The sequence below is a fragment of the Phalacrocorax carbo genome, chromosome 2 (assembly GCF_963921805.1).
Source record: "Phalacrocorax carbo chromosome 2, bPhaCar2.1, whole genome shotgun sequence".
Taxonomy (NCBI): domain Eukaryota; kingdom Metazoa; phylum Chordata; class Aves; order Suliformes; family Phalacrocoracidae; genus Phalacrocorax; species Phalacrocorax carbo.
In genome coordinates this window covers 12,551,912-12,574,863 of record NC_087514.1, presented here as the reverse complement: position 1 = coordinate 12,574,863, position 22,952 = coordinate 12,551,912, and the positions used below count along the sequence as shown (strand labels likewise).

Sequence of the window (22,952 nt, the reverse complement as noted above, 5' to 3'; positions counted from 1 at the left end):
AATCTCGGAAGAAAATATCTGGGCAAAGGCACATCGTAGTTTGATCATTTCAGTTGGATTTTCTGCTCTGGATATGGAAATAACTCATATGAAAACTACTAAACAACAGATTGTGGTTCAGAAACTTAGGTGCAAGCCAGATTTTTTTGAAATGTGTGTGCCCAGTCTGGTTCCTCTTTCCTTTTTTTAAATTGTGTTTCAGAAATATTTTCCTTTTGGATTGGCTTCTTCAGAGTTGCATATTGAAAGAGTCAGTGTGGTCAGCAGTATGGGAGGAACAATAAGGGCATAAAAGATTTTGTTGATGTTTTAATGACTTTTATTATTCTCTAAGATGGGTTTTCAAGTTAGTTATGAATTTGGGCATCTGGAAGATTTTAACTTCCTCTTCATGAGTTTTAAGGAAGTTTGTATGTATGTTGTCTTCACTTTCTAAGAAAAAGAAAAATATAGCCCAAAGGTCACTAGAATGTGGCTTTCCAGTAATTATTGTTTCTGTAGTCCCCAACCAAGTATTTGATTCAACAAAATCCTTTGATCTAAGAGATGTTTTTACCTCTTATTGACTGTAGAAAGTATGAATATAAGATACAGCTCAGGATGTGTCCTGAACATGTGATACTGAAAGTTCTTCCAGGTATTTTGCAGGCAGTCTAGCTGAAGGAGACTGGAGATTTTTTGGTGTGAACACCAAAAACTACTGTCCTATCATTTACATTAATGTAAATCACAAATAAATAAATAAAAAATAGTCAGAATAAAACCCAAGTAATCAGTTACATTATTTAAAATGGGATTTTCCTTTCTTTTCCTTAGCCTCTGATTCATAGGAGAACTGTAAAATCAAATCTGCTCTTTGGAACTTTGAAAAGAAGAAAAAATCCTAAATGTGGTCCCTAATGTACACAGTTCTTATGGACTAATTCACAATGACAGGTCCCTGCTCCAAGCAGCTTACAGTACAAATACTTCATGGAATGTGATGTGCAAGAGAAAATGCACATTGTTTGTTAATTCTGGAATATTTGCCTTGGTGCATTTATGTAGGATTAGCTATGGACTCAGTATCCATGCAGTGTAGCGTGCATTTTCAGCCTCTTCTTACAGTACTGTGAATAAGCCTCTTATGTGAAGGAAAAGTGCTTAATTTAATGTTCTGTAGCATTCTTTCTGGATCTTTCTTCTGTTGTATTTCCTTTGATTAGGAACTCTTCTGGGAGAACATGAGTAAAAATTGCAGGTAAAACACCTTGCCCGGTTTGGGTGCTGCTTGAATACAAATAAACCTGGAAAGTAACAAATAATAAACTCATGTATTCTCTTCCAGCTACACAGAGTGATCAGAAAATATTTCAGCTCATAAAACATCCTTGTGAGAAATGTTACCTGTTGGTAATCAAACTTGATCTGTAGCGTAGACTGTGGTTGGCAAGATAATAGAGTGTTCAACATCAAATACTCCATGTTCTCGATACTTTCTAGGCTTATGAGTCTCATACTTGTTAACAGAAGTCATATGCATAAGCATATTCCTGACACAAGCAGCAAAGCTGAATGTCCAGCTACTTGTAATCAAGGAAATATTTTTATTGCCCTATAAAATACAGAGTTTGATAGGTGAAACCTCCATACTTCGCTCTCCCACTTGCCTGGGGTTGATACTCTTATGTAACTCCCTGCCTTGGCCTGCTAAGTCTCCTTTTGCCTCTGTGCTTGGTGCCTCATAAAAGGAGTGTGGACTTCTAGGGCTAAATAGAAGTGAGATACGCATTGAGTTCTGGAAGGGCATGCTGAACATCCAAAAACAGTTCAGCAGTGCATGTTGCTTACTCTGGATTTCATCATCGCTTTTTCCTAAGCCTGCTTTTTTCTGTCGTGGAATTACATGTTTATTCAAGCTATTGCCAGCTGAAAATGGCTTCACATGATGCCAAGTGCATCTGTGAAATAATCTCTTGACAGCTGACTTGTCTGTTCCTAGACTCATGTTTCTTAAGCAGAAAGTGGTAGAATAGTCAAATGATCCAAAGCAGCTTCTCGCTTACTAACAACTGCAGATGAGGAAACATGAAGAGCTCAGGCTGGTAAAAGGCCATCCTGATAGGGGAAGTAGAAAGATTATTATTCTGTTATTCAAAATGTAGATAAAAGCAGCAACATGGATGCTGCTGCAATCTTTATCTAACAAGAGGAAAACTAAACAGAGATGCTGGGATCCTGCTGCACAGTTGATGAATGTTCCAAGTATTACCCAAGAGGAAAAACGCTTGAAAGCCTGACAGTTAATTTCCTGCAGATGAATTACAGGCACTGTTAAATGGAGAGTTTTGCCTTTGACTTCAGTAATACCAAGATTTCATCCATTTGGAAAAAAATGAGTAGAGAATAGTTTGAATTTGCCTGTCAATGGCATTTGGAAAGGTTCTGGGCCAAGTTTGGCTTCCCTCTGTGTTTTGTACTAGGTGCGCTGGTTGTGCATGAATTTCTTCACTCGCAGATCTAGGTTGCCTCATCATCACATTTTTGCTGAATGTCTAAAAGAACGTTTGATTGTGGTTTACTCCTTCAGTGAATGAGGGACATTGCTGATACGGCGGAGGCTAGTCTTCTTGCTCTTCCCTGCACTTCAGAGAAAGGGCTTGACAGGTACCGGCAGACAACTGTATGTCATCATCAATTGTTTTGAAATGCAGCAGCCCTTAAGTTCATATTCTGCCTCCCAGGTAGTTTAATATGATGCCTTGTAGAGCCACCACTTCAGAATTTAAAGACTCATCAGTATGCTGGTGAAATACAGACATGTCTCTCTTTACTCAGAAAAACCTGAAAGTTCAGCATCTCCTGTGAAGTAATGCTTGGATGATATTGCCAACTGGCTGTGTTAAAGCTACCTTATTTTCAACCCTGGGAAAACTAAAGTGCTGCTGCTGAGTAAAGGTCATTGATATAAGGAGGTTTATTCTGCCTTTGTCTCCTTGTTTATCCAGGCTATGTGTTCACAAGTAACAAAGCCGAGCTAAAGATCTCAGAATCTCTTAGGACCGTGCCCTTTCACAGAAAATCTTCTGTGTTGGATTTTTAGGATGTATTTTTTCTCACTACCCATTTTGTGCTGTCTGTGGTTTATTTTGCTTGTAATTGTATCAGCATGTACCTTATGCATCTGTGCTCACAGGTGGGCTTTTCTGTTGCCCATAATTCAGCAACACAGCTGTTCACCAGTTTGTATGGACCTTTACATATATGGCTCTTTAGTGGATTCTTTATCCTGTTACCAGAGAAACAGTTAACCATGGGGTTGCACCATTTCTTTTTGATGAAGCAGGTTCTCTGCTTCTTTTGAACTCTTCGTACTGGCACCCGTTACCCTCACATTAGTGTATCTAATAAATGAAACCTTCGTTTGCTTCATCTGTGGAGGTGTGTGTACACACGCTGCCTGCCACTTCGGCAGTCTGTTGTGATGTCTTCTTAAATCATCAGCTTGATCACAATTCTAGTACACTGAGACAGTTAGCATGAAATATATTCAGTTGGCAATTTAATCATGAAGTGAGAGGCGTAAGTCCTGAAAAGCCTTAAAATAAGGGGCTTTGGCACTGTCACAGGCTCGCTGTATTAATGTGTTCCTTTGAAAAATTGCTTGGGCGGTCTTTAATTTACAATCTTGCAGCCTTAAGATTCCAGCTGTTCAGCAGACTATTGAACACCATACAGGGCAATTTCCAGTGTATGTTACTGAACTTTTAAATAACACACACATTGTATTTTCTAGAAGGATGTGGAATTTCCAAAATTTCCAGACTCTAAAGTATGGCCTTTCAAAAACTTTTGCTGTCATCGAACCTAAGGCTTTGATTTTACACTGTCTATTAGACTAGATTGCAAATAAGTTGAGCAAATGATAACTGCTCTCACCAAGGTGGGACTTCATATAGAGAAAACTTTTTTTCATACCTAATGAGATAACTCAATGCAGCAAAACCATCTCCCTTAGCTTCACAACTCTGTGACATGCTAGGATGCAACTGCATTGTAGATTCATAGTGAGGCAATATGAAATAGGTGCTAAAAATAAACAAAATATGACTCAATTTAATTCTGCCTTGAACCTCAGATTCTATACTGAAGTGTTGATCCAACTGAATTTGATCAGTATTTTCCAAATAATTGTCATGTGTAGGACTTTATTTTTCTCTCAAAGTATCTATCAGTAAATATTTACTATAAATAGCTGTGACAAGCAAGCTGTTGGAATACTTCATACGATTTTGATTACATGCCTGCTGGAAAGGAGAGTTTAAATAGGAACAGCAGGAAGTGGCAGTAAATCAAATGCATGAAACTTAATGACAACGATATTTTGGCAGAAAATCTTTGATTCTGTTTCAAATGTAAAAATGTTTCATCTTTTCATTAATTTTTGAAAGGAAGAGTAGGTTGCTATACCCTTGCTGGTTATCTTTTTTTTTTCCACGCTAGTAGAGCCGCTAAGGTTTTTGCTATTCTGGAATCTTCTGGGTGCAGCAGTGTGTGTCAGAGAAACCATGACTGCTGAGACACTGGGACTGTTTATTTTAAAGACAAGTACAAGTACAAGCTTTGGGACTGAAATGTATTTTTCTAGGTCTCTTTTTCTCCTGTCTATTTATGTAATATCCTACACAGTACTGTCTTTAAATTCTTTTATACTGTAGATACTAATGGGGAATATGTGAGCTGCCTCAGAAGAAATGCTGTTTTGTGTAATACCTATTTTGCAGATGGATACTGGAGACCCAGAAAAACAAGACTTATTCCCACAAAAATATTTTTGGGAACTTAACTCTGAGGGGTTTCAGTGAAAGTTAGGCATATCATTCTCTTTGTGGATCTGGGTTGAACTGATTTCTACAGGAGCTTTCAGAAAGTGTGTCAGAACAGAGAATTGAATCCACTTTTCTTCTGTCACAAGCTAATACTTTTTCTTCCAAATCATCCTTTCTCAACCATACCTTTCCTTATTTTCCCTGTCAGTCTGTCTCTATACACACCTCAAAGCAGAACATATACCTAGAGAGTACTTGCTGCATGGTATCTTCAGCCACAAGGAGCCCTAGTAAAATGCCTGCTTACCAGGAGTAAAGCTGTGCAAATAAAACTTATCCCTAATGAACAGAGACATAATTTTCAGAATTAGAGTGGCAGAACCCATAAAGCTTTTGGAAAGCCTGTAAAGTATTTCTGTTTAGGTGGTGAACAAGTTAACATTGTTGATTTTTTTAAGCATGAGAATAATTTCAATAGGGTACTATTGAACCACGGAATTAGTCTGGTCTCCTGACCCATGGCACAAAATCTGAAATTGTTGTAGATAATGAAGTCTTTATCAGATTTGGAAAAATTAAGTCCCTTTCTATAGCACATGAAAAGCTTTTTATTTCAAAATGCAATTAAGGAATAAGGATAAAATAAAGAACAGGACTAAGTAACACATTTCGTCATGAAGGAGAGTCAGTCTGAGGTGACGTAGGGATCCATTCAGAGAAAAAGGGGTCCATTCATAACAAAATAACTTATTTTATTGAGTACATAAAAAAAACCCCACCAGCTAGAAAAACTGTGTGAACTGTGGTAAGTATTACCTTAGATTAATTCAGGCTAGCACAGATAAGTTTAGGGGTAGTACCTAAAGAAAAGAGGACATCAAGTCTGCAAACGTGTGATTAGACCAAACCCTTCCCCTTCTGTCTGCCCAAAGGGCATCTGGGAAGTGTCGGCTGGGTCCCACAGCCTGGCACAAGCACAGGGAGTGGAACAAGGTACATCCAGCAGTCTGGATGTACTTGGCATCCAGCAGTCTCCTTCCAACGGTACAGAAAATCAAGGCATTTTAGAAGGAGAGATTAAGTTATTTCTGTAAAAGATTTCCTTACTTAAGTCAGTAGAAAATACACTTCAGAACACAGAGTCGGCTCATGAGGTCAAGTAGATGTTACTTTGTTGTTGTGCACTTCTGTTCTTTAGCATAACTCCATGGAGGAGAGCTCTGACTTTCCCAACAACTGACTAGGCTCTTTTCAGTGGTGCCCAGTTACAGAACAAGGGCCATTGGGCACAAACTGGAACACAGGAAGTCCCACCTCAATATGAGCAAAAACCCCTTCCCTGTGCGGGTGCCAGAGCAGGGGCACAGGCTGCCCAAGGAGGCTGTGGAGTCCCTTCCTTGGAGACATTCAAAACCCACCTGGATGCGTTCCTGTGCCCCCTGCTCTGGGTGTGCCTGCTCAAGCAGGGGGGTTGGACAAGATGATCTCCAGAGGTCCCTTCCAACCCCTGCCATTCTGTGATTCGGTGATTCTGTGATCCCAGCAACACATTAGCTACTTTGTATAAAAGCCTTCTTGATTGCAGGCTTTTCCTCCCAAACTCTTTAGAAGCAGAAATAATTTTAGCCTAAACCTCTCCAGCTAGATGTTGCCTTGTTTTGTTACTAACAAATGGACAAGAGGGCCCAAAACAATGAGTGTTTTCTTTTCTGGGTCCCTAAAATCAGGTACATCACAGTACAGCAAGAGGAAAAGGATTATATTAAAAATGAATAGAGAAAGCTGAGAGATTATATAAAAATTATGTATCCTCACCATGAATGCTGTATTCATCTGCAGGGATCTTATCTTCAAAGAGAAGGCAGTTAAAGTAAAATTCAGAGAGAGGGAGGAAAAACTATTAAAGGCACAAAAAAACCTTACTTGTATGAAGAAATCTAGACTGGAAATGAAATGACAGAAGAGAGGCCTGTAAAGTGATGAATCTTGCCAAGAAAATAAATTAGAGAGTACAATTTACTCCTTATTTCAGATAGAGAAACTCTACAATATTCAAGTAGGTTCTGTTTAAACCTGCAGAGTGAAGCACTCTTTTAATTTGAAATGCAGAAGCTTAGAGTAATTCAATATTAAAAACAAAAATTGAAGTATGTATTTTGAATACCTCCTCAAATGAAACAAAAAAACTTTACAAGTAGCTTCCAGAAACCAATGTAGTCATATGAGGAAGCAAAAGATATTCTGAAAACCCAGAAGCCAAATCTTTACAGAAATTCAAAGACCAAATAGGAAGAAGTCATGTGAGAAGAGTAGTTTTAAGGGTGTAATGATTTTAGTCCTAAGTCTGTAATGTTAAGTAGGCAGCTACTCAGACTGAAAGAGTTAATCATAAATATGTGAAAAGGAGGGTCTTACAAATATCTCTAGTAAATACTCAAAAATTAACACATGAATGATTCGGGGTGGATTTGAAAAGACAGCTACAGTTTTAAAAGTAGGTCTCATTCAAAAAGAATTATTGGGGGACATGATGCAAGGGAATTACTCAAGACTATAGTTAATCAGAACTATTGAGAGAAAAAAAAAAAGCTTCCTTCTACAGTGAATAGAGAAAAAAGTATTTTAATCTATAGTGAATAAAGATGACTAATAGTTCTGGCACAGTTAACAAGGTGTGTGTGCATGCATTCATGCATGCAGGGCTGAATTTAGTAACAGGGTAATGTTCACCCCAAGTTCAGTGATGACTTCTACATTGCTCACAGAAAAGGAGGTAGAAAGTGTGCAGCTGGAGCACGGTTGCAGAAGTGTTCGATGTCCTCTCAGGACACAGAGTAACAGGTTCAGATGACATGCTGAGTCACAAGTTTTACAGGAAATCAGCAAGGAAATAAATGAACCTGTAACTGACGTTTGCAGATGTTTGCTGCAATAAGAGAACTGTTGGAGGGTTACAAAGAGAAAAACAACATTGTACTTTTAAAAAATTGGGTGTAATTTCTAAATTAAAAACAAAGGAAAGTAATTCAATATCTTCATTTCTACTGTGAAATCTGAAAATACTGCATAGGTTTGTGCTGTAGAAATACTGTGAGCTATGTCAGTAGCACTGTGTACTGCACTGTTCATGTGCATATTGGTATTTCCACTCTGTAGAGGCTAAGGCCGCCTACCTGTATTTTACAGTCTGCATAGTTATTAGGCAAATCTTCAGTATTGTTTGGAGGGTTTTCCTGAGTGATTGCTTTCTTGTTCCTATTGTGTCTATTTTCAAGCTCCTCCCCACCCACCAATCTGTTCCCATAGCTGTACTATTCATATTTATGTACGCATTCATGATTTTCGCAGGAATAAATTCTATTCATCTCAATTAAGATGCGTATCCCATCAGACTGGGTGCTATACATGCACATAATAAGAAATAATCCCTGCTCAGAATATATTATAGTCTAGATGCAGAACAGGCAGTGAGAAATTCAGTACTATTCATAACTTCTGTAAAGCAAAATCCCAAAGATTAGACGTTGTAATGCCCAGGTCTTCGGAGTTCTGAACCATTCCTTTGCAACTAGCCTGATGCCTGCTTTGGGCGCTCCTTGGGAGAAATACTGATGGTCTCTACTAATTTTTTTTGTTGTTTTGTTTTTTGGTTTTGTTTTTTTTTAATTACTTTGTAATGGTTGGAGGAGGAGAGGGTGATGAAAAAGGGTTTTGTTTGGTTTTGTAAGTAATTAGTATTACACACTTTGAGTTCTATTTTGAAGTAATCTTCTGAAAAGAAGGTGAAAAATGGTGAATGGAAGGTCCAAATCTAAATTAACCAACAAAAGTATCCTGTAAGAAGTTGTAAGACAGAACACTAAGAGTCACAGAAATAATTTCTCAATTGAAGTCGGCTTGTTAGATTGAAGAGTTTATATTAAAATGGAGAAGCAAAGCGTAGTCATGTGCTATTTACTCATTTTCAGCAGAAGTTTCATTAAGCATGCTTTATTTCACAAGTACTTGGAAGTGAGGTTTCACATCCTTTCTGAGTCTTTTGTAATATGAACTCTCTCTGATATGCTTAAATATCCAGCAGTCACTGTTGTAGCACCAATTTTTCCATTTTACTGTACAGAAAGTATTAGCACTACAGAATATATTTTAATGCAAAAAGATCATCTTCTCTAGGGGTGTAATGGAGGGCATCTATAAAATCTTCCCTGGGTGGCAACAGGGCGAGTTACTGCTCTTCTATTCTCTCTGGCACCTTTGTCCATCATGATTCTCACTATGAGATTCTGTGCACTGATGGGCTTTTTAGGATGAGAACCAGCAATAAACCACATTACTTCGTTACTTTCTTTCACTGCTACTCTTTGTATTTTTTTCTGTTGATTGTACATACAACTCCATTAAATATATTGAATGTATTTTAGAGTTTCTTTAAAAGGCTGGAAACAGGAAAAAACTAGTAAAATTAGTTCCTTGTCAGCAGATTCACTGAGAGCACATAAAAATGATGAATGAGCTTGCAGAAGTCCATTGCTTTTAGTATCCTTCTTTACCCAATGTTGAATTTCCTCACTTTAATCTAGTATTTGCCAACATCTGTACAGAAAATAGCATCTTTGATATTCCTGTATTAAAAATACCAATAGTCATTATCATGGGTACCGTTGTGTCAGGACTGGTGGGTGTGCTGATGCCTTAAGTACCGTAAGTACACGATAACTGGCTTTTACCTAATTACTACTGCATATATACCTTGTTTTTAATCACCAGAACTTGATGTGTTTTACCAACAAAGGCATCGCAAATGAGGAAATTCAGACGCTGAAAGGGAAAGTGATTTTCTGAAGGTCAGCCCACCAGTCAGTGCAGTGTCAGGAATACGGGCCAATGGCATGGAAAAGCCTAGGAGGAAACGGACCTTTCTGTAATTCTGGTTTTAATGGCTCTAGCGAATGAGACATTTAACCACACACTGAGTCATGATGATAGAATGAAATGTTAAAGACTGATCTGTTTATTGCTCTGCAGCTATCTTGTGCTACCAGTAACACAGGCACCCCATGTTGGGTTTTTTTGTTTCTTTTTTTTTTTTTTTAAGTATGAAACTGTATAATTAAAGGACTGTTTTGTAATGCAAATGTGACAGCTTATCTTCAGGAAAGAGTGATGCTTTTAAAATATTTTTTAAAAGTAGACATGTAAGTCTTGATGTGCTCCACTATGATCCTTCAGAAGATGCAAGTAAAACAATTCAAAATTTGTAAAACAAATATAAAATATTCATTTAGTTTTAAGTTCAAAGGTCTTAAGAGCAAAACCATAAATTTATAGTAGCGATTCTTTAGCTTTCTCTCTTTTCATAACTTCCTTGAGAATTTGTGGACAAGTACTAATCTCCCAAGTTTAGACTCTGCAAGTAAAATGGTAAAATCAGAGAGTTTCTATTTCATCATGTTAAAGCAGTCTAATCTTGTGCTTATCTTTTAAAAAATCTCTGTGCAGGAAAGAGAGAGACAAAAATACACATTACAGGAAGAACAACCCAATTTTTTAAAAAAATATAAATAAAAATGTAAAACAAGGCTAAAATAAGCAGAATAAGCTAAAACAAGACAGAAAACAAGGCTAAACGTTAAATTATTGACTTAAAAAAATAAGCTTACGTAGAAGCTTCTAATGCGAAAAAGCCAAAACAAAACAAAACCTGAGAGCATAGTTGTGAAACAACTGATGCATGAAGTTATGTCTAAGGCATTTAGAACATCAAAACTATTAAACAGATCTTAAGCTATCCTCGTAGGAGATGATAGCCTTGTCAAAGTTAGATAGCTCTTCCCATTCATTTATTCAAAATGATTGTGAAATACTTGACCGGTAATGGGAACAGAGGACTGGAGGATTCTCATGTAGTGAATACAGTGCAGCTTTTATTAAGATTTATTTGATGTTTTACATCACTGAATTTTAGATGAGTAGTCATTAAAGTCACAGGAAGAAGAAGTACTTAATTGACTTTGTAGTTCTCTCTGTAGCAACAGAATAGATTTCTCTTTCTGCCTTGGAGTTTTATGTTATATAGAAATACTGTTAACAAAGAAGTTAAACAGTTTAGACAGTTATCCTGTTAATGAATATTCTTGATGTAATATGGTATTTCCTACTCTCATTGGCTTCCACGACTGACAAAAATGTAATAAAAAATATAAAGATAGACAGTATAATGAATCATAATTTCAGGAGAAATATATACAGAAATGAGTTTATGTTGGCTACTTGAGGTCGATATGTCTTTCTAAGTAAACGTACAGGGGCCCTTAAGACTGGAAGATTTATATGACTACTTTTTAATTGCATGGCTTTAAAATGAAGGACAAGACACAAGTGTTGTCAAGGAGTATTCTAGCAAGATGTTTTAGAATAATATTGCACAATTCCAGCACTTCAAGGTGGAAGTATTTAATCACACTTGCTGTTATGAAATATTTTATTATTAAATTCAAAACTGTAGATATGAATAAATATGAATGGAATTATATTTGGATGTGGCTGATCAACTTAGAAGATTTTTTGTTTGATAATATCTTGAATAAAGATGTTTATTTACTTAGACATGAGGTCAAAAGGGTAAATTCTAAATGCATAGAGAAACCACAAATATATTTACATAGCTCAACATTTTTAATTTCCATGCTTTTTTGCTTTTGCTTTCAGTAAAATTCTCAGCCATACATGTTATAGTAAAAGTGTTATTTTCTATTTAGCAATATTTTTTATTAAAGAGTACGTAAGCAGCTCATACAACCAGATTTGTCACAGTTTTCATCAGAGCAAGTCTGTTTTCTGTTTTTCTGATGAGGAAAAAAATGATCGATTCTGTAATGCTACGTCAGGTGTTTTGCATTTTATATTTACAAGTGTTCCTTCTTCATTTCAGTACACATTTCTTTTCATACCAATGCTAAAAATATCTGTCTGTATAAGGTGGCTGTCGTGAGTTTATTGCCTTCTGACACCAGTTACATGTGTAGAGTGCAACCTGTTGAAGTTTTGTCTTTGCGGTTCATATGGTCATCAGAAACCAAAATAAAAACATATTCTTATGTTATAACATTATACCTTGTAATTGGTGCATCTTGTGCAATTCCTTCAGTGGGGATTTCCCTTTCTTTCCTGTAAACTGAAATCTTTCATGTAAGCAGTGTTTAGACATTATTTTTGTTTTTGTAAAACTGATCTTATCAGAATTATACAGAGCTTCCCACTTTTCTACAGGGGTTAAGGAGTGCTTACCACAAATGGTACTAGTATTTCAACTGGAAAAAGGAGATACTTTCAAAAAGAGGGGCTTTTTTCAAGGTCTTTAAAAAGTTTAAATATTAAATTGAACAAAAGCTATTGTGTTTCCATGAAGACAGTATACTAAGTAGCATATGTGGAGTTAGACAACTCCCTCTTAGGGATATAAGGAATCACTTGTTAGTTTATTATCCATTATTGCAACAGCTTATAAACAGGCTTGAGTATTTTGTAAGTTTTATTGATGTTGGAAAATGATTCATTGAAATGTCACAGAAATAGCCTTATAAAACTTCAGAAATATGTCTCATTGTTATGCCTTACTCCTCCCTTCTTTTCCACCTACCAACCTTCTGCTAGCCCACTACCTCACTTCATATGCATTGTCATGCCAGAACATGACAAAACTCTTACAAGACTTGCAAGATGAAAATTTTAGCACCTAAACTTGGGAAGTACAAGAACTGGCATTGGCTTTTATTTGGTTTGGGGTTTTCTTTTTTTGTTTTGTTTTTTGTTTGTTTGTTTGTTTATATTGGCTTTGATCATATGTCAGATATATTCATATTAGAAACGATTGAGCCAAAAAATCCAACTTTTTATTCTGACTCAGAATGAAAACAGGCAAATCTGACTTATTTTGGGGGAGGGGGGAGGAATGGAATTTCAAGTTTAATTTCAGACTCAAGGTAAAAATGTTGTATTTGTAGAAACTCTCCTGTGGCAGCCTTGGGTATTTCTCCCTGCTACTGTTTCCAGATTTTCCTGACATTCTTCAACCCAGCCCCTGCTTGTCCCTGTCACTCCCACCTCTTTTCCTCCAACCCAATTGCTGCGGTATTTTTCATCTTACCATCCTAATTCTTGCCCAATTCTTCCTCTTTGTGCATTCCTGCTGCTTATCTTACTTGTTACCCAAATCTGCCTCTGTTCCCCTTCCTTCCCCTGTTCCCAGTTTCCTGTTTCCATTCACTCATATTCTCTGCAGACTCAGATTCTAGACTGCAGAAAAGTTTTAGCATTTCTAGTCTCTCCATGTAAAGCAGTTTGCCTGTCTCCTTGATCATTCTAGTTGCCCCTTTCTGTGCCTTTTGTAACTCCACTTTGTCCTTGTGAAGCTGCAAAAACCAGAACTGAACATACTACCCTTAATATGGGTGCACCAGTGTCTTATGTACCGGCATGAAGGCACTCACTGTCATGTTCTTGATGCTATTGCTGGCGATGCCCAGCAGCTTCCTGGCTTGTCCTGGGCATTGAGCTGCTTCAGGGCAGGCAGTGGCAACTCCAAGATCTCTTCCTGGTTTGTAATTACAAGGTCTGAGTTCAGCACTATGCAGGCATGGTTTAGATTATTTTTCCCTAGATTAACCACCTTATGTTGTCTACATTGAAGCTCTTCTGTCACCTTTTTGACCGTTTATTTCTATGAAGTCTTAATGTAGTTCCCTATTATCAGGGCAGCACTTGACTACCTGAAAGAGTTTAATAGCATCCTCTCACTTGGAGGTTTCACCACCTTCTCATTTCTCTAAGTCCTTAGTGAAAAATATTGAATAAAATTGTTCCAGCAGGGAGCCCTAGAAGGGATCATTCCTACTGCTGACTCTTCTCCAACTTTCAGTATCTAAAAGCATCTTTCCTTAGTCCTGCAGAAACAAAATTTCTTTAATAATCTTTGAAGTGGAAACTTCTACACCTCAGCTCCTGCTCATGAGGAAATGCTTAGAAATTTTAACTATCCAAGTAATAATAATTTAGTAAGGTATGCACAATTTTTTTTCTAAGCTTTTAACATGCACAGTTTTGTGTGGGGCTGCCAAGTGTCAGGTCCACGACATGATGGTGTCCCTTTCATTGCCAAATATCTGATACTGGAGATTCTTGAAATCACAATTTACAACATAATTTTCCTAATCTTTGTAATTCTTACTCTGTGTTTTGGCCTAGTTTAATTTCAAAACAGACTTGTACCATGTTTGCTGGATTTGGTATCAAAACACACATATCAGCCAGAGTTAGGTAGCTGGCTCAGAAAATTTCTCTCTGAACCCTTACAATTTAACAACATTACATCTGCTGAAAATTGCTATTATTCTGCCCATAATTTCTGTTAGTGAGATCACATTATGAGAAAGCCTGCTTTCTGCTGGGAAGTGATGCAAAAGATTAAAGGTATGAAATTTTGAAAATGTAATTTGGGAAGAAAGGTAGCTCATTTACAGTGATAGTGTGAGACTTAATTAATTCAGGTGAAGGATCATTCCTGCAAATTATTCTGGTCTAAGGGAGGTCCAGGAATCCTTACAAAGTCATCTGTTACTTGAATAGTTTTAGAAGGGCAGGGAGTTTAGAGGGGCAGAGAGTTTTAGAGGATATTTGCGTTTGCTGGAATTGTAGAAAAGTGGCCTTTCACAATCTGAGCAGGACAAATTAATTCACTTTTAGTCCTGTAGTTTAAATCCTTCTTCACGTATGTACCAGGTAAAATACACAGTGACCCATGCCCCCTCCCATTCCCCCACGTTGCCCACCCTAGAGCATAATTCTCTGATATAATTTATGGTGGTAACCAGCCAAAGGAGCTAATCAGGGAGCTGTACGGAAACTGAGACTTGTTTAAATCAAGTCTTAACTCCTGTTTGGCCTCTTCTGGCAGGCCTCCACAAATGGCAAAGAAAGATTGCTCTGTGGCCTTGCTGAGCTTCGCCAGAAAGAATTGGCAGGATGCAGAAAGCAGATCCTCCGAGAGAAAATCATTAGGAACAAACAATGGTAATTTGTGTTGCGAACAAAAATATTTAAAAACTAGGAAGAAGTTCAAACATTTTTAACTGTGCTTTTAGAAATATGGCAGGGATACTTACCTTACTTTGCCGATTTCCCTTGAACTTTGGGAATGATCTTGAGCCCTCTGAGATCAGTAGTTTCTGTTAATCTGCTTTTGCACTGCAAAAATACTTAGGTAACTGTAACTGTTTACTTTTAAAGATTTTGTTTTATTCTTTGTAACACTAGAATTGGTAAGCTATTAGAGATCTGGTTGTTAAAACTTATTCCATACCTTTGTCTGTAACCAAGGACAACTAATCTTTCTGCTTTTGGTCTAAACACTTAGCACGTTCATGCCCAAAACTTCTCTCTAACAGGAGAACACTTCTGTTAGGAAGGAAATTTTTATGCTCCCAGTTTTACTTAAGGAAAAAAAATGGCCTTAGAGCAACTGATTATTTATTGAATAAGACAAAAGCATTCTATAGTAGGATTAGGAGCAGACGCCAGAATTCCCTAAGTCTCAAGTCCACTATTCAACAAAAAGCCTTTCTTGAAAACATGAAGTGAGTTTACAATGATTTGGTGAAATCATGACTCTGTAATAGTTGTGTACATTGTTAGAGCTCACACATTTCCATTAGCTTTACAGGTCTGATATTTCATCCTTCTTTTCTGTTCATTTTGAAAATTGAACTGTGTAAGTTAGTCTGATTTGTGTATTTGCGCAGTTGTTGCAGTCTGATTATTAAGGTTGAGACGAATTGGGGTCAGTGTAAGGAGTAAAATGAATGATACAGTACAGTATATTTCTAATCCAAAAATATTAAAAAGCCAGATTTATTAGGTCAGCAGCTCCAGGCTCATGGGAAAAAGAAGGATAAACACTGAGGTAAGGTGCTCTAAAAGCTACTTAACTGAAATTGCTGTTGGGAAAACACAAAAGCAGGGTTGGGGATCTCTTTCATTCTACCCAGCTACTTTATTGAAAAGTTTTTGACTTGGTGTCAAAAACTAGCTATCTATGATTAGTTTGAAATTCCTGGTTACTTGCAGAATTTGAAGGTCAAATCTACATTTCTTAGAGGAGATCAATTCATATAATCAGTAGAAAAGCAGAGCTGACTGTGTTAACCTTGAATGTATTTGCCTTAGAGGATTTCAAGCAGATTGACTAAACTTTAATGACATGTATGACTTCATTATGTCTTTGGAGAATACTGCTATTTTATAGTCTTCATGTTTATTTCTTGCCCCAAAAAAATAAGCGCAAAGGGATTTGTTTTGTGCTTGAGAAAATCTGGCCTTCTGGAAAGTAAAGAAGGTCTTTTGGTAGCAGACATTGTGTTCCTCCGGTATAAATAATTGCATTCATATGTGGCTAAAGAATTACTTTTGTTGGAACATTTTGTATGAAGACAGGAAAATAAGGTATGGATAGATACTTTTGAGCTTGTAGAGAACTAACATTCTAATCTGAAGGCCAGTTTTAACAGGAGGTTTCATTCAATGCATGAAGTAACTAGCAATACCATTTCTTAGAAGAGATGCCGATTCACTGTTATGGCATTTACTGGCATAAACTGACCTAGTGTTTAGACATGTGAGTAGGTGTCCTGATTTCTTAGAAACACTGAGACCCGAGTGAAAGGAATTACACATATTGAGCACCTCGAGAATCAGAACATTTTTATTCAGGTGCCTAAAAATCAGTTTGCAAATAGTATGTTGGACAAATTTCAAGGTGTTGGTCTTTCTTCTCTAGGTTTTCTATTTTTACTGATACTTTTCATTTTCTTACAGGTTTTCTATGTATACACTTTCATCTTCTGACTCTAATGAGTTTATATTCCGCATTTGCTTGTTGAACAGTTTCTCTCATCTTTATTTCCCTTTTGCCATTACTTTTGTCATCAGTTGAGAGAAAATGTTGAAAGACAGATGTTGGCTTTGTCAAAGTGAGCATGTGTGTGCTGTGGTCACAACAGGGGAGAAGCAGTTTGTTGAACTGGGTAGTGCAAATACTGATAATGGAATTTTTAGCCCAGCTTAGGCTGATGTGCCCATGGAAAAATAGGTTATCAAAGACAACGCTAATATAGACATGACTAGAGGCAGGTAATGGAAGAAGTATAGAGGTTCAAGAGGAAATGTAAGGGGTGCTCTCTCTCCAGTGGTGTAAAACCAATATTCACTCAATAGGCTTCAAGTTCTAAGGAGCATAACAGATGCTTCTGTGACTTACTTGGAAGTAAGGAACCATCATTGAAAAGGCACCCGTATGTTCTTGTCATCACCAGACTCCAGAATAGCCCATTGGTATCATTAGTGGCCCTCTTCAAGATCAGGCAGACAATGTGGTTTCTCTAATTCATGTTTGGTGTTGGACTCTAAAGAGCTTAAATATTTTTTACTTTATGCTGCATTTTGTAGGCGGTTGTGCAAATCTGTCTGAACAGTAGATTTTGGCCTAAAAATTGTATTTCAACCCTTTATATCTTGATCTCAGTGTTGAGGTATGTGAAATGAGATGGGAGAGAGATGGGTTGAGATACAGGACCAAATTAAAAGAGGGAGATTAGAAAAGAAGAGACACATGCATGAACTGTAGAGAGCTGGAGCTATGTGAGTGGTTGAGGTCACTCGCTGATAAAAGCATAGTGACGAAATAAAAGGTATGAATTGTCTCTATGACACAGAAATGTTATATTAGCAAAGTTCTGCAAATATAGCCTGTGAAAGGTTTGAGGTTTTTTTCAAGCTGCCTCTAAAGGATCTCTCATTGTTTGCATGCTAATGCAGCAGTCTAAAAGCAGGCAGTGATTAAAGCTTTACATTGAATGGCTTATATATTTTGAATATATAATAACAGATAACCTGAAAAAGAAAAAAATATTTTTTTATAAGTATGTTCCAGTGCCTGTAATTGCAGAAAGTGGAAAAGGACAATTGAATGAATTGGTCAACATAGTAAAGAGTATTCACTGTAGTTCAGCTGTTGGATGTTTTCCACAATTAGGTTACCAGAAGATGTAGTTTTGGATTATAAGGGTTTTTTTGTTGTTATTTTTCCCCTCATTCTTTTATTCATTGCAATGAACACACAAAATCTGTACTTTAAATGGGATAGGCATAGAATACACGAATCAATGCTAAAAGAGAGATATGCCAGAGACTCCATGAAGTCTATTGAGGATTTACGTCCTGAAAGAGTCAGATGAAAAAGAAAGAGTGGGTGGGGAGACATTTGAGCATTTAGATATATGCTTCTTAAAGACATCAGAAGGCCAAGTCATGTAGTAGAATGCCTAATGCCAGGTTAGGCACCTCCACGTTCTGTACCATGAATGAATGCAGACCTTTAAGGATAGGATGTACAACAGGTAACAAGCTTAAACAGCAGAATACTTCGAACACCTAAGTGATCTGGACTGCTACATGGAAATGAAACAGTGTTTTTCCTTTAGATACAGGTACCTTGTTCAGGGATGCCTAATATGTTGTGCCATATACTGTTCCTGCGAGAGACACTTCCATCTAAAAGCCTGAACTGAGACACTGCATTTGCTTATTTGGGTTTAGACCCCTGTCTTCCTCTTCTCTTCAAAAAGAGCAGGGGTGACAAGAGGAGACCAAGCAAAAAGTAACACTTTTGCTTTTTAGTGGTTGGGGCATGTAGCTAGGTGTTGGCACTAGTACTGCTCTCAAGATACTGAGGACTGCATTTTACATTAGGCAGCATGTGAATAGATACTAGAAATAACCGAGGGCGCTAAGGAAGAAGCTCAAAAATTCCTCCCTCCCAGTTGAATGCCCTGCTCTTGGAGCTGTAAAATCATGCTCTGGAATTTTGGCTCACATTTTCAAGCTGTTGCTCCAGCTGCACAGTAGTCCAGCTTCAGCAGAAGACATCAGAGTGGCCCCCTACTTTTTCCTTAGCAGGGCTGCAAGCTACCCAAGAATAACTGAACTTTTTACTACCTTCTTAGTTATTGAAAGAAAGGGAAAGAGTGGTGCTATTGCTGTCTCTTCCTGCCTTATTTTGAAAGAAACAATATTGTCTCCTATTGTTTTGAAAGACAGAGCTTTGAACTCCAGAGAAGCCTTAGAACTATAGATCCCTGGTGGTAGGATGCTTTTGCAGAATAAAGCACCAAACTCCCAAATATGAGCAATCTTAAATGCTGTCATCAGCATGTGCTGTGTGATATCTGCAGCAGTTTCAAGGTTGGTGGTAGTTGTAGATCCCTTTGCTAGTTAGCTGACTTCTGAAGCACTGTGTAAGAGTCTTCAGCATCTAACTTGGTGCTTTCCCTGCCAACGCAGTGGCTGGGGACCTTTGGTAGGATGGCTCGTAAAAGAATCCCTTTTAATCTTACATAGCAGGTACCCAAGCAAGACATTAATAGGAAGTTATATAAAACGTCAAGACTGACAAAGACAGGCCATAATCTGGGTTGGTTTGTATGTTCTTGTAGTAACAGCTTATGAGGCAGAGCTAATTTTGGCCAGGATTTAGATAGTTGTCTCAGTCTGTATTGATGATTACTATACATCTTCAGTTAGCAATTTGTACTATTATAACAAAGAACCTTTGTGACCATCCTATACTAAAATTTCTTTATCAGCTCTCCCAGCCCACATGTGGATGCTGAGGAAGGGACCCACATTACAATTTGTGTCCCCAAAAGACATTCGCACCCTCAGAAAACTAGCAAATCCTTGTAAACTGTACTACATGGCAGACTGGTCTGCCACTGCAACAATTAGTAATTATAGGCATGCTTGAAGCAAGACTTTCATAAAACTGAATGAAAAGTATGATTCATTTCACAGGAAGACCCACCCACCCATTCAGCCATTAACATGTCAGTCATCTTCTTTTGCTTCTTCTTTTTTTTTTTATGTTTCAAAGGGAAATAAAATGTCTGAAATAGAAGACCTGCCTGAACATATTCCTCTTCTGTATTTAAATCGATTTGTAAAATAATATTTTGATTATAAGGTTTCCTAATTTCTCAAATGTTAATAACTCTCTTCATTTCCACCCATGTATTTGTGTACTAATCACCAGTATTGCTCAATGGATTAAATCTGATGTTGGCCTCTGATAAGGAAATTTTCATCATTTCAAATCATATTTGAGTGTAAGTTGCTCTTGGTTGGTTAAGTGCTCTTTCTCAAACAATTTTACATAAAGCATAAGAGCTGTGCATTATCTCAAGAGAGTTAATTCATTTTGGAAAGAAATGAGTGAACTCGTCCTGCTAACTAAGATTTCAGTTAGAAACTTGTTTTTACAATATTATAATGCCCAACCCACTTTAAACGCATGCATCCAATAACTAGATCTTTACGATGTTGCATATTAGAAATGATGCCTGTGGCTACCTATGCCAGACAAGTTTGCAGGATTAAAGCAAGAGTGCAGCGGGGTGGTGCTAACGCTACTGGTTTATACCAGTTTTAGTATGTTAGCACTGCCTGATTTCTGTTCCTTTTTCAGGGTTTTAGATCAGTGTGAGCAGGATTCTAATTACGTTCTTCCAAATAAAATTTCCCCTACATCTTCAAAAGCATTTTTATATTATTTGTAATTGTATTTGATTTTTCATGCATGGATATGCTTTGTCTAAGTGTTACTTAAATTCTAAATTTTGTGTGATCAACAGACTAGACACAATTCTCTCGGGATGTTAGCCATGACAGCAGCATATGTAAACAGGGATTTCCGTCCCTTCATGGGGACAACAAGATGACTGTTCAATGCAATTAACAAGACTGCTGGTACTGCCCTTGTGGAGCTCATTTCATGGTCAGGATCATAATACAGAGTCAAATTCCTCAGTTAAAAAACAAAACAAACAAAAAAACTCCATTTTTTATTTTGTTGGAAGAGGAGAAAGTGTTTCATAAGGCCCTTCGAAATTCACACTTGTCAAAAATGAAAAAGATAAATGAAAAAATGAAAAGAGATAGAGTAAAATAATATACATTTTAAGTTCTATTGCTGGGTCAGTATGCAGACAGCAGTATGGCAGCATATAATATTGTATATGGTCAATACTGTTATCTCAAATGCAGCCACAGTTTACCAAATCTAGCTGATCAAAACACCCAATCAGTCAAAGATGTATTCCTGTATCCGGAGTGAACTTTACTCTTGTGGAGATCTGATTATGTGCTTTGGAGACCTGTAATGAGGGAGAGCTTAATTATTCAGATTCATCAGCTTGCAAAGGTTTTGGATGATCTCACATAAGCCTGCTCAATCAGCATTCCAGAACATGTGCAACCTGCGTGTTTAACAGTGGTCGTGGTTTGTTTTAAGCGTACACTTTAAGGTTAACCCCAAGATTTTCAGTAATGTTTTTCAATAACTGAAGAGGTTCCCTCATCTACACAACTGATTTGTGACGCTTATTGAAGAAGTTTCACTTTATATACTGAACGAATTATTATTATGTGTATAGGACCATAAAAGCACTGCCTCTTTACTATATAAAGATGTGTTCCCTGCCCCAGGATGCTTGTGATCCAAGATAAAGGAGAAAAGACAATGAGAAAGTCATATAAGAAAAGGAGGGTGTGGAGTGCAACAAGAGGCAGATAAGATGGAAAAAAAAGAACCTGACAGATAGGACTCTTGCAGGAGTAGGCTCTGGGAATGCTGTACCCATGAGGACCTTCAGGCTGCTGCCGCGCCCAGCTGGGCACTGTGCGACCTGATGGAGTTGCCTACTTACCCTCTGCTTGGGCAGCGCTGCCGACCTCAGTTGTCAGCTTCGCTTATTTTCCCCTAAGCGTCCCTTTGCTTTTTCTTGTGCCATCCCTTACATGAGAAGCACTCACCAGAAAGAAGAGAGCCCTCTAAAATACATTTGCCTTCCTTCAACCCTGCCTTTAATGACTTCCATTATAGAAATACTAGTAATCCCTGAACCAGTGCTAAACTAAAGCTAATATCTTTTTACCGCTTACAAGAAATTAAAAATGCTCTGTTAAGTAGAAACTGTTTGCCCAGCTAATCAGTAGAAACAAACATGCTGCTTGTACACCATCCGTCTCACTCCACCATCTGTTTGCTTCACATACCTATTATGTTTTGTCTTTAGTGAAGTATTTCTTGGCTTTTCTAGATAAAGTTGTTTTTAAACTTACACAGCTTTGCAGTTGGACACATAAACTTGTAGCAGTGAAAATTATGAAGAAGAAAAGTGGAAGGTGCTTTTGACAGAGAAGTAAGATATTGTTCTCAGCCCAAGAGAAACATACCCCAAAGCAAGCAGCAGATTTGAAAATAGTACTGAAGAGGTACAAGAAGACTGGAAATTGAAAAGAGGAAAGAAAGCCATTTTTCTCCTTTTGACAGAAATCTGGGAATAATCAACCCAGCAGCTCCTTTTTTATGAAAGCTCCAGCCGTCAGCATGAGCCAGAATTTCCATTTCTATCCACCAAGTAGTTCTCTGTCTGAGGAAAGTGGGACAAAATTCTCATCGGCTTTTATCAGTGAGATTCCCAGTGTACAACAAAGAGAATTCAGAAGTCCCCTGTGATCAAAGGCAGCGTATCAGGGTCAGAGCTGAGGAAATGACCTGCTCTTCCTTTTGAAGAGCTCTTCTGACGTATCAACCTGCATAGTCTTTTACAGCAAAGTAGGCCAAAGCTTTTGATGGCAAAAATATGAATAGAAATACTAACCTATTATTCTGTCTGTGGCAAAATAGTGCTACGTCTAGGTTTTAGCTAAGTGTGTTGGGCTAAAATAAGCTGCTACAGACACCTACTCTAGCTTTGGCTTGTTTTCCACCTTTGTTATAATTTTCTATATTCTGTTGTTCTTGAGAAGGCTGCAGTAGTTCTTCAACAAAGACTCGTCAGGGAAGATGCTTAGAGATCTGTGGATGCCACCAAAGCCAGGGAAAATATGGAGAATCTAGATGTCCCAGAAAGAACTGGTGGACTGCTGAAAACAGTGCATCTTAGGTGTTCCACAGGAACAGCAAGAGAGGTACTGAAGCAACCACATATACATGCAAAGTAAATAGTTTGCTCTGCCACTGCATTAGCAAGGAAA

General features: G+C 37.6%; 1 protein-coding gene across 2 annotated transcripts in view; it reads left to right on the top strand.

The window, feature by feature from the left end:
- NSMCE2 (NSE2 (MMS21) homolog, SMC5-SMC6 complex SUMO ligase) overlaps positions 1-22,952 on the top strand; it is a 136,148-nt gene that overhangs the window by 95,195 nt on the left and 18,001 nt on the right. The window lies entirely within an intron of this gene.